Here is a 12689-nt window from a genome sequence, read left to right as displayed (position 1 = left end):
GAGGGGCGTGACGGAGAAGGGAACATCCATGTTAAATTCCCTCTTATTGGTGGAAACCCCTGTCAATGGGAGGCCTGGTGGTTGGTGGGTGATTTCCTATCGATCTCCTCTGGATGGGTGTCTGTGTAAAGAAAGGAGGTTCAGAATAATTGTATTTTTGTATATGCGTGACGTTGTAAATATGTTGAAGTAGCACAGATGTGATGAGTTGTACCATCAGACTGAAACACTTTGTACAGAATAAAACTATTCAGCTATGATATGGTCTCACATCTGTTTGGTCTCACATCTGTTTGGTCTCACATCTGTTTGGTCTCACATCTGTTTGGTCAGCGCCCTGTGCCTTTCCCTGTGTCCTTTCCCCCTGTGTCCTTTCCCCTGTGTCCTTTCCCCCGCCCCTTTCCCCCCCGTGCCCCTTTCCCCGCGCCCCTTCCCCTGCGCCCCTTCCCCCTGCGCCCCTTCCCCTGTGCCCCTTTCCCCTGTGTCCTTTCCCCTGTGTCCTTTCCCCTGCGCCCTTTTCCCCTGCGCCCTTTTCCCCCCTGCTCTGAGGAGTGGAGAGAGATACCAGTACCTGACACAATACAGGAGACTCGCCTGCTCTGAGGAGGGGGAGAGAGATACCAGTACCTGACACAATACAGGAGACTCACCTGCTCTGAGGAGTGGAGAGAGATACCAGTACCTGACACAATACAGGAGACTCGCCTGCTCTGAGGAGGTGAGAGAGATACCAGTAACTGACACAATACAGGAGACTCACCTGCTCTGAGGAGGGGAGAGAGATACCAGTACCTGACACAATACAGGAGACTCACCTGCTCTGAGGAGAGAGATACAGGTAACTGACACAATACAGGAGACTCACCTGCTCTGAGGAGGGAGAGATACAGGTAACTGACACAATACAGGAGACTCACCTGCTCTGAGGAGGGGAGAGATACCAGTACCTGACACAATACAGGAGACTCACCTGCTCTGAGGAGGGGAGAGATACAGGTAACTGACACAATACAGGAGACTCACCTGCTCTGAGGAGGGGAGAGAGATACAGGTAACTGACACAATACAGGAGACTCACCTGCTCTGAGGAGTGGAGAGAGATACCAGTACCTGACACACAATACAGGAGACTCACCTGCTCTGAGGAGGGGAGAGATACAGGTAACTGACACAATACAGGAGACTCACCTGCTCTGAGGAGGGGAGAGAGATACCAGTACCTGACACAATACAGGAGACTCACCTGCTCTGAGGAGTGGAGAGAGATACCAGTACCTGACACAATACAGGAGACTCACCTGCTCTGAGGAGTGGAGAGAGATACCAGTACCTGACACAATACAGGAGACTCACCTGCTCTGAGGAGGGGAGAGAGATACCAGTACCTGACACAATACAGGAGACTCACCTGCTCTGAGGAGTGGAGAGAGATACCAGTACCTGACACAATACAGGAGACTCACCTGCTCTGAGGAGTGGAGAGAGATACCAGTACCTGACACAATACAGGAGACTCACCTGCTCTGAGGAGGGGAGAGAGATACCAGTACCTGACACAATACAGGAGACTCACCTGCTCTGAGGAGTGGAGAGAGATACCAGTACCTGACACAATACAGGAGACTCACCTGCTCTGAGGAGGGGAGAGAGATACCAGTACCTGACACAATACAGGAGACTCACCTGCTCTGAGGAGGGGAGAGAGATACAGGTAACTGACACAATACAGGAGACTCACCTGCTCTGAGGAGGGGAGAGAGATACCAGTACCTGACACAATACAGGAGACTCACCTGCTCTGAGGAGGGGAGAGAGATACAGGTAACTGACACAATACAGGAGACTCACCTGCTCTGAGGAGGGGAGAGAGATACCAGTACCTGACACAATACAGGAGACTCACCTGCTCTGAGTAGAGAGAGATACCAGTACCTGACACAATACAGGAGACTCACCTGCTCTGAGGAGGGGAGAGAGATACCAGTACCTGACACAATACAGGAGACTCACCTGCTCTGAGGAGGGGAGAGAGATACCAGTACCTGACACAATACAGGAGACTCACCTGCTCTGAGGAGTGGAGAGAGATACCAGTACCTGACACAATACAGGAGACTCACCTGCTCTGAGGAGTGGAGAGAGATACCAGTACCTGACACAATACAGGAGACTCACCTGCTCTGAGGAGGGGAGAGATACAGGTAACTGACACACAATACAGGAGACTCACCTGCTCTGAGGAGGGGAGAGAGATACCAGTACCTGACACAATACAGGAGACTCACCTGCTCTGAGGAGGGGAGAGATACAGGTAACTGACACAATACAGGAGACTCACCTGCTCTGAGGAGGGAGAGAGATACCAGTACCTGACACAATACAGGAGACTCACCTGCTCTGAGGAGGGGAGAGAGATACCAGTACCTGACACAATACAGGAGACTCACCTGCTCTGAGGAGGGAGAGAGATACCAGTACCTGACACAATACAGGAGACTCACCTGCTCTGAGGGGAGAGAGATACCAGTACCTGACACAATACAGGAGACTCACCTGCTCTGAGGAGGAGAGAGAGATACCAGTACCTGACACAATACAGGAGACTCACCTGCTCTGAGGAGGGGAGAGAGATACAGGTAACTGACACAATACAGGAGACTCACCTGCTCTGAGGAGGGGAGAGAGATACCAGTACCTGACACAATACAGGAGACTCACCTGCTCTGAGGAGGGGAGAGAGATACAGGTAACTGACACAATACAGGAGACTCACCTGCTCTGAGGAGGGGAGAGAGATACAGGTAACTGACACAATACAGGAGACTCACCTGCTCTGAGGAGGGGAGAGAGATACAGGTAACTGACACAATACAGGAGACTCACCTGCTCTGAGGAGGGGAGAGAGATACAGGTAACTGACACAATACAGGAGACTCACCTGCTCTGAGGAGGGGAGAGAGATACAGGTAACTGACACAATACAGGAGACTCACCTGCTCTGAGGAGTGGAGAGAGATACAGGTAACTGACACACAATACAGGAGACTCACCTGCTCTGAGGAGGGGAGAGAGATACCAGTACCTGACACAATACAGGAGACTCACCTGCTCTGAGGAGGGGAGAGAGATACCAATACAGGAGACTCAGGGAGGGGAGAAATTACATCATTTGGTGTTTTGTTGATGGACTATCAGACGGCGCTCCAGAATTTACCATAAAAGTTAATATGCTTGAGATCTGGTGGCTGAGACACCAACCCCCTTTAAACCCCCTCTGGGTTGAGATCTGGTGGCTGAGACACAAACCCCCTTTAAACCCCCTCTGGGTTGAGATCTGGTGACTGAGACACAAACCCCCTTTAAACCCCCTCTGGGTTGAGATCTGGTGGCTGAGACACAAACCCCCTTTAAACCCCCTCTGGGTTGAGATCTGGTGACTGAGACACAAACCCCTTTAAACCCCTCTGGGTTGAGATCTGGTGGCTGAGACACAAACCCCCTTTAAACCCCCTCTGGGTTGAGATCTGGTGACTGAGACACAAACCCCCTTTAAACCCCCTCTGGGTTGAGATCTGGTGGCTGAGACACAAACCCCCTTTAAACCCCCTCTGGGTTGAGATCTGGTGACTGAGACACAAACCCCCTTTAAACCCCTCTGGGTTGAGATCTGGTGGCTGAGACACAAACCCCCTTTAAACCCCCTCTGGGTTGAGATCTGGTGACTGAGACACAAACCCCTTTAAACCCCCTCTGGGTTGAGATCTGGTGGCTGAGACACAAACCCCTTTAAACCCCCTCTGGGTTGAGATCTGGTGACTGAGACACAAACCCCCTTTAAACCCCCTCTGGGTTGAGATCTGGTGGCTGAGACACAAACCCCTTTAACCCCCTCTGGGTTGAGATCTGGTGGCTGAGACACAAACCCCTTTTAACCCCTCTGGGTTGAGATCTGGTGACTGAGACACAAACCCCTTTAAACCCCTCTGGGTTGAGATCTGGTGGCTGGTAATAGAGCTCTTTGACCAGTCAGATAACATGGTAATAGAGCTCTTTGGCCAGTCAGATAACATGGTGACAAATAGAGCTCCAACCCCCTTTAAACCCCCTCTGGGTTGAGCCTGAGACACAGACCCCTTTAACCCCTCTGGGAGCTTGACCAGATCTGGTAATAGGCTGAGACACAAACCCCCTTTAAACCCCTCTGAGATCAGATAACATGGTAATAGAGCTCTTTGAACCAGTCAGATCTGGTTGAGATCTTTGGCCAGACACAAACCCCTCTCTGAGATCTGGTGACTGAGACACAAACCCCTTTAAACCAGTCAGATAACTGGTTGAGATCTGGTGACCAGACAGATAACATGGTAAACCCCTCTGGGTTGAGATCTGGTGGCTGAACATGGTAACCTGGTGGCTGAGAGCAAACCTTTAAACCCCCTCTGGGTTGAGACCTGGTGGCTGAGACACAAACCCCTTTAAACCCCCTCTGATAATCTGGTGGTGAGACACAAACCCTTTAACCCCTCTGATAACATGGTAGACACAAACCCCCATTAAACCCCCTCTGGGTTGGTGACTGAGACACAAACCCCCTCTGGGTTGGGATCTGTGACACACAAACCCCCTTTAACCCCCTCTGGGTTGAGATCTGGTGACCTGAGACACCAACCCCTTTGACCCCTCTCGGTTGAGATCTGGTGACTGAACATGGTAGATCTGGTGACTGAGCCCCTTTAAACCCCCTTTGAGATCTGGTGACTGAGTCAGATAAACCCCTCTGGTTGAGATCTGGTGACTGCACAAACTTTAAACCCCCTGGGTTGAGATCTGGTGACTGAGACACAAACCCCTAAAACCCCTCTGGGTTGAGATCTGGTGGCTGAGACATAAGCCCTTTAACCCCCTCAGGGTTGAGATCTGGTGGCTGAGACACAAACCCCCTTTAAACCCCCTCTGGGTTGAGATCTGGTAACTGAGACACTCTTTGAAACCCCCTCTGGGTTAAGATGGTGGCTGAGACACAAACCCCCTTTCAACCCCCTCTGGGTTGAGATCTGGTGGCTAGACACAGCCCCCTTTAAACCCCTCTGGGTTGAGATCTGGTGACTGAGACACAAACCCCTTTAAAACCTCTGGGTTGAGATCTGGTGAAGACACAAACCCCCTCTGGTTGAGATCTGGTGGCTGAGACACAAACCCCTTTAACCCCCTGGGTTGAGATCTTTGGCCAGACACAATAACCCCTTTAAAGAGATCTGGTGACTGAGACACAAACCCCTTTAAAACCCCCTCTGGGTTGAGATCTGGTGGCTGAGACACAAACCCCCTGGGTTGAGATCTGGTGACTGAGACACAAACCCCCTTTAAACCCCCTCTTTGAGATCCAGTCTGGGTTGAGATCTGGTGAACATGGTTGAGATCTGAGACTCTTTGAGATCTGGTGGCTGAGACACAAACCCCCTTTAAACCCCCTCTGGGTTGAGACCTAACACAAACCCCCTTTAAACCCCCCTCTGGTAGACCTGGTGGCTGAGCTCCCCTTGGGTTGAGATCCTGAGACACAAACCCCTCCCCTCTGGGTTGAGATCTGGTGGCTGAGACATGGTAATAAACCTTTGACCAGTCTGGGTAGATCTGGTGACTGAGACACAAACCCCCTCTGGGTTGGGATCTATGACTGAGACACAAACCCCAGATAAACCCCCTGGGTTGAGATCATAGAGCCTCTTTGAGATCTGGTGACTGAGTCAGAAACCCCTCTGGGTTGACATGAGACACCAACCCCCTTTAAACCCCCTCTGGGTTGAGATCTGCTCTTTAAACCCCTCTTGGGTTGAGATCAGATAGACATGGTAAACCCCTTTAACCCCCTCTGAGTTGAGATCTGGTGACTGAGACACAAACCCCTTTAGTCAGATCTGGTGGCTGAGAACAAACCCCCTTAATAGAGATCTGGATGGCTGGTAATAGAGCTCTTTGACCAGTCAGATAACATGGTAATAGAGCTCTTTGACCAGTCAGATAACATGGTAATAGAGCTCTTTGACCAGTCAGATAACATGGTAATAGAGCTCTTTGACCAGTCAGATAACATGGTAATAGAGCTCTTTGGCCAGTCAGATAACATGGTAATAGAGCTCTTTGACCAGTCAGATAACATGGTAATAGAGCTCTTTGGCCAGTCAGATAACATGGTAATAGAGCTCTTTGACCAGTCAGATAACATGGTAATAGAGCTCTTTGGCCAGTCAGATAACATGGTAATAGAGCTCTTTGGCCAGTCAGATAACATGGTAATAGAGCTCTTTGGCCAGTCAGATAACATGGTAATAGAGCTCTTTGACCAGTCAGATAACATGGTAATAGAGCTCTTTGACCAGTCAGATAACATGGTAATAGAGCTCTTTGACCAGTCAGATAACATGGTAATAGAGCTCTTTGGCCAGTCAGATAACATGGTAATAGAGCTCTTTGACCAGTCAGATAACATGGTAATAGAGCTCTTTGACCAGTCAGATAGCTCAGTCTGTAGCTCAGTCCTTCTGTGGCTCAGTTGGTAGAGCATGGCGCTTGTATTGCCAGGGTAGTGGGTTCGATTCCCGGGACCACCCATACGTAGAATGTATGCACACATGACTGTAAGTCGCTTTGGATAAAAGCGTCTTCTAAATGGCATATATTATTATTATTATATTATCATATTCATGGAACCAGGATATACAGCATGGTCTATAACGTTTAACCCCTCATATCAGTACACCTTGATGGAACCAGGAAGTCAGCATGGTGTGTAACGCTTTGACCCCTCATATCAGTACACCTTGATGGAACCAGGAAGTCAGCATGGTCTATAACGTTTGACCCCTCATATCAGTACACCTTGATGGAACCAGGAAGTCAGCATGGTCTATAACGTTTAACCCCTCATATCAGAACACCTTGATGGAACCAGGAAGTCAGCATGGTCTATAACGTTTAACCCCTCATATCAGTACACCTTGATGGAACCAGGAAGTCAGCATGGTCTATAACGTTTAACCCTCATATCAGTACACCTTGATGGAACCAGGAAGTCAGCATGGTCTATAACGTTTAACCCCTCATATCAGAACACCTTGATGGAACCAGGAAGTCAGCATGGTCTATAACGTTTGACCCCTCATATCAGTACACCTTGATGGAACCAGGAAGTCAGCATGGTCTATAACGTTTAACCCCTCATATCAGAACACCTTGATGGAACCAGGAAGTCAGCATGGTCTATAACGTTTAACCCCTCCTATCAGTACACCTTGATGGAACCAGGAAGTCAGCATGGTCTATAACGTTTAACCCCTCATATCAGTACACCTTGATGGAACCAGGAAGTCAGCATGGTCTGTAACGTTTAACCCCTCATATCAGAACACCTTGATGGAACCAGGAAGTCAGCATGGTCTATAACGTTTAACCCCTCATATCAGAACACCTTGATGGAACCAGGAAGTCAGCATGGTCTATAACGTTTAACCCCTCATATCAGAACACCTTGATGGAACCAGGAAGTCAGCATGGTCTATAACGTTTAACCCCTCCTATCAGAACACCTTGATGGAACCAGGAAGTCAGCATGGTCTGTAACGTTTAACCCCTCATATCAGAACACCTTGATGGAACCAGGAAGTCAGCATGGTCTGTAACGTTTAACCCCTCATATCAGAACACCTTGATGGAACCAGGTCTGTAACGTTTAACCCCTCATATCAGTACACCTTGATGGTCTGTATGGTCTGTACGTTTAACCCCTCATATCAGTACACCTTGATGGAACCAGGAAGTCAGCATGGTCTATAACGTTTAACCCCTCATATCAGTACACCTTGATGGAACCAGGAAGTCAGCATGGTCTGTAACGTTTAACCCCTCATATCAGTACACCTTGATGGAACCAGGAAGTCAGCATGGTCTATAACGTTTAACCCCTCATATCAGTACACCTTGATGGAAGTCAGCATGGTCTAGTAACGTTTGACCCCTCATATCAGTACACCTTGATGGAACCAGGAAGTCAGCATGGTCTATAACGTTTGACCCCTCATATCAGTACACCTTGATGGAACCAGGAAGTCAGCATGGTCTATAACGTTTAACCCCTCATATCAGAACACCTTGATGGAACCAGGAAGTCAGCATGGTCTATAACGTTTGACCCCTCATATCAGTACACCTTGATGGAACCAGGAAGTCAGCATGGTCTATAACGTTTAACCCCTCATATCAGTACACCTTGATGGAACCAGGAAGTCAGCATGGTCTATAACGTTTAACCCCTCATATCAGTACACCTTGATGGAACCAGGAAGTCAGCATGGTCTATAACGTTTAACCCCTCATATCAGTACACCTTGATGGAACCAGGAAGTCAGCATGGTCTATAACGTTTAACCCCTCATATCAGTACACCTTGATGGAACCAGGAAGTCAGCATGGTCTGTAACGTTTGACCCCTCATATCAGAACACCTTGATGGAACCAGGAAGTCAGCATGGTCTGTAACGCTTAACCCCTCATATCAGAACACCTTGATGGAACCAGGAAGTCAGCATGGTCTATAACGTTTAACCCCTCATATCAGAACACCTTGATGGAACCAGGAAGTCAGCATGGTCTAACGTTTAACCCCTCATATCAGTACACCTTGATGGAACCAGGAAGTCAGCATGGTCTATAACGTTTGACCCCTCATATCAGTACACCTTGATGGAACCAGGAAGTCAGCATGGTCTGTAACGTTTAACCCCTCAAATCAGAACACCTTGAACAGCATGGTCTATAACTCCCCTATCAGTACACCTTGATGGAACCAGGAAGTCAGCATGGTCTGTAACGTTTGACCCCTCATATCAGTACACCTTGATGAACCAGGAAGTCAGCATGGTCTGTAACGTTTAACCCCTCCTATCAGAACACCTTGATGGAACCAGGAAGTCAGCATGGTCTGTAACGTTTAACCCCTCCTATCAGTACACCTTGATGGAACCAGGAAGTCAGCATGGTCTATAACGTTTGACCCCTCATATCAGTACACCTTGATGGAACCAGGTTAGTCAGCATGGTCTGACCCCTTCCTATAAGTACACCTTGATGGAACCAGTCAGCATGGTCTATAACGTTTGACCCCTCATATCAGTACACCTTGATGGAACCAGGAAGTCAGCATGGTCTATAACGTTTGACCCCTCATATCAGAATACCTTGATGGAACCAGGAAGTCAGCATGGTCTATAACGTTTGACCCCTCATATCAGTACACCTTGATGGAAGTCAGCATGGTCTGTAACGTTTGACCCCTCATATCAGTACACCTTGATGGAACCAGGAAGTCAGCATGGTCTATAACGTTTGACCCTCATATCAGAATACCTTGATGGAACCAGGAAGTCAGCATGGTCTGTAACGTTTGACCCCTCATATCAGAACACCTTGATGGAACCAGGAAGTCAGCATGGTCTATAACGTTTAACCCTCATATCAGTACACCTTGATGGAACCAGGAAGTCAGCATGGTCTATAACGTTTGACCCCTCATATCAGTACACCTTGATGGAACCAGGAAGTCAGCATGGTCTATAACGTTTGACCCCTCATATCAGAACACCTTGATGGAAGTCAGCATGGTCTATAACGTTTGACCCCTCATATCAGTACACCTTGAGGAACCAGGAAGTCAGCATGGTCTATAACGTTTGACCCCTCATATCAGTACACCTTGATGGAACCAGGAAGTCAGCATGGTCTATAACGTTTAACCCTCATATCAGAACACCTTGATGGAACCAGGAAGTCAGCATGGTCTGTATAACGTTTGACCCCTCATATCAGTACACCTTGATGGAACCAGGAAGTCAGCATGGTCTGTAACGTTTAACCCCTCCTATCAGTACACCTTGATGGAACCAGGAAGTGAGCATGGTCTATAACGTTTGACCCCTCATATCAGTACACCTTGATGGAACCAGGAACCAGGTTAGTAATGTTTAACCCCTCCTATCAGTACACCTTGATGGAACCAGGTTCAGCATGGTCTGTAATGTTTAACCCCTCATATCAGTACACCTTGATGGAACCAGGAAGTCAGCATGGTCTATAACGTTTAACCCCTCCTATCAGTACACCTTGATGGAACCAGGAAGTCAGCATGGTCTATAACGTTTAACCCCTCCTATCAGTACACCTTGATGGAACCAGGAAGTCAGCATGGTCTGTAACGTTTGACCCCTCATATCAGTACACCTTGATGGAACCAGGAAGTCAGCATGGTCTATAACGTTTAACCCCTCATATCAGTACACCTTGATGGAACCAGGAAGTCAGCATGGTCTGTAACGTTTAACCCCTCATATCAGTACACCTTGATGGAACCAGGAAGTCAGCATGGTCTGTAACGTTTGACCCCTCATATCAGAACACCTTGATGGAACCAGGAAGTCAGCATGGTCTGTAACGTTTAACCCCTCATATCAGAACACCTTGATGGAACCAGGAAGTCAGCATGGTCTGTAACGTTTAACCCTCATATCAGTACACCTTGATGGAACCAGGAAGTCAGCATGGTCTATAACGTTTAACCCCTCATATCAGTACACCTTGATGGAACCAGGTTAGTAACGTTTAACCCCTCATATCAGTACACCTTGATGGAACCAGGAAGTCAGCATGGTCTATAACGTTTAACCCCTCATATCAGAACACCTTGATGGAACCAGGAAGTCAGCATGGTCTATAACGTTTAACCCTCATATCAGTACACCTTGATGGAACCAGGAAGTCAGCATGGTCTATAACGTTTAACCCCTCATATCAGAACACCTTGATGGAACCAGGAAGTCAGCATGGTCTATAACGTTTAACCCCTCATATCAGTACACCTTGATGGAACCAGGAAGTCAGCATGGTCTGTAACGTTTAACCCCTCATATCAGAACACCTTGATGGAACCAGGAAGTCAGCATGGTCTATAACGTTTAACCCTCATATCAGAACACCTTGATGGAACCAGGAAGTCAGCATGGTCTGTAACGTTTAACCCCTCATATCAGTACACCTTGATGGAACCAGGAAGTCAGCATGGTCTATAACGTTTGACCCCTCATATCAGTACACCTTGATGGAACCAGGAAGTCAGCATGGTCTGTAACGTTTAACCCCTCATATCAGTACACCTTGATGGAACCAGGAAGTCAGCATGGTCTATAACGTTTAACCCCTCATATCAGTACACCTTGATGGAACCAGGAAGTCAGCATGGTCTGTAACGTTTAACCCCTCATATCAGTACACCTTGATGGAACCAGGAAGTCAGCATGGTCTATAACGTTTAACCCCTCATAACAGTACACCTTGATGGAACCAGGAAGTCAGCATGGTCTGTAACGTTTGACCCCTCATATCAGAACACCTTGATGGAACCAGGAAGTCAGCATGGTCTGTAACGTTTGACCCCTCATATCAGTACACCTTGATGGAACCAGGAAGTCAGCATGGTCTATAACGTTTAACCCCTCCTATCAGTACACCTTGATGGAACCAGGAAGTCAGCATGGTCTATAACGTTTAACCCCTCATATCAGTACACCTTGATGGAACCAGGAAGTCAGCATGGTCTGTAACGTTTAACCCCTCATATCAGTACACCTTGATGGAACCAGGAAGTCAGCATGGTCTATAACGTTTAACCCCTCATATCAGTACACCTTGATGGAACCAGGAAGTCAGCATGGTCTGTAACGTTTAACCCCTCATATCAGTACACCTTGATGGAACCAGGAAGTCAGCATGGTCTGTAACGTTTAACCCCTCATATCAGTACACCTTGATGGAACCAGGAAGTCAGCATGGTCTATAACGTTTAACCCCTCATATCAGAACACCTTGATGGAACCAGGAAGTCAGCATGGTCTATAACATTTAACCCTCCTATCAGTACACCTTGATGGAACCAGGAAGTCAGCATGGTCTATAACGTTTAACCCCTCCTATCAGTACACCTTGATGGAACCAGGAAGTCAGCATGGTCTATAACGTTTAACCCTCCTATCAGAACACCTTGATGGAACCAGGAAGTCAGCATGGTCTATAACGTTTAACCCTCCTATCAGAACACCTTGATGGAACCAGGAAGTCAGCATGGTCTATAACGTTTAACCCTCCTATCAGAACACCTTGATGGAACCAGGAAGTCAGCATGGTCTGTAACGTTTAACCCTCCTATCAGAACACCTTGATGGAACCAGTCAGCATGGTCTATAACGTTTAACCCTCATATCAGAACACCTTGATGGAACCAGGTTGACTAGTTGATGAACAGAGTTTCTGTAAAACCTCATGTTAGTTATAGGACAAACCTGATCTGACCAGGTTCTCTCCAGATGGACTGATCTGACCAGGTTCTCTCCCGATGGACTGATCTGACCAGGTTCTCTCCTGATGGACTGATCTGACCAGGTTCTCTCCTGGACTGATCTGACCAGGTCCTCTCCTGCTAGACTGATCTGGAGCTGATCTGACCAGGTTCTCTCCCGATGGACTGATCTGACCAGGTTCTCTCCCGATGGACTGATCTGACCAGGTTCTCTCCCGATGGACTGATCTGACCAGGTTCTCTCCCGATGGACTGATCTGACCAGGTTCTCTCCCGATGGACTGATCTG

Source organism: Oncorhynchus keta, unplaced genomic scaffold (assembly GCF_023373465.1).
Source record: "Oncorhynchus keta strain PuntledgeMale-10-30-2019 unplaced genomic scaffold, Oket_V2 Un_contig_15918_pilon_pilon, whole genome shotgun sequence".
In the NCBI taxonomy this organism is placed as follows: domain Eukaryota; kingdom Metazoa; phylum Chordata; class Actinopteri; order Salmoniformes; family Salmonidae; genus Oncorhynchus; species Oncorhynchus keta.
The sequence above is the reverse complement of the archived record's forward strand: the minus strand, read 5'-3'. Positions refer to the sequence as shown.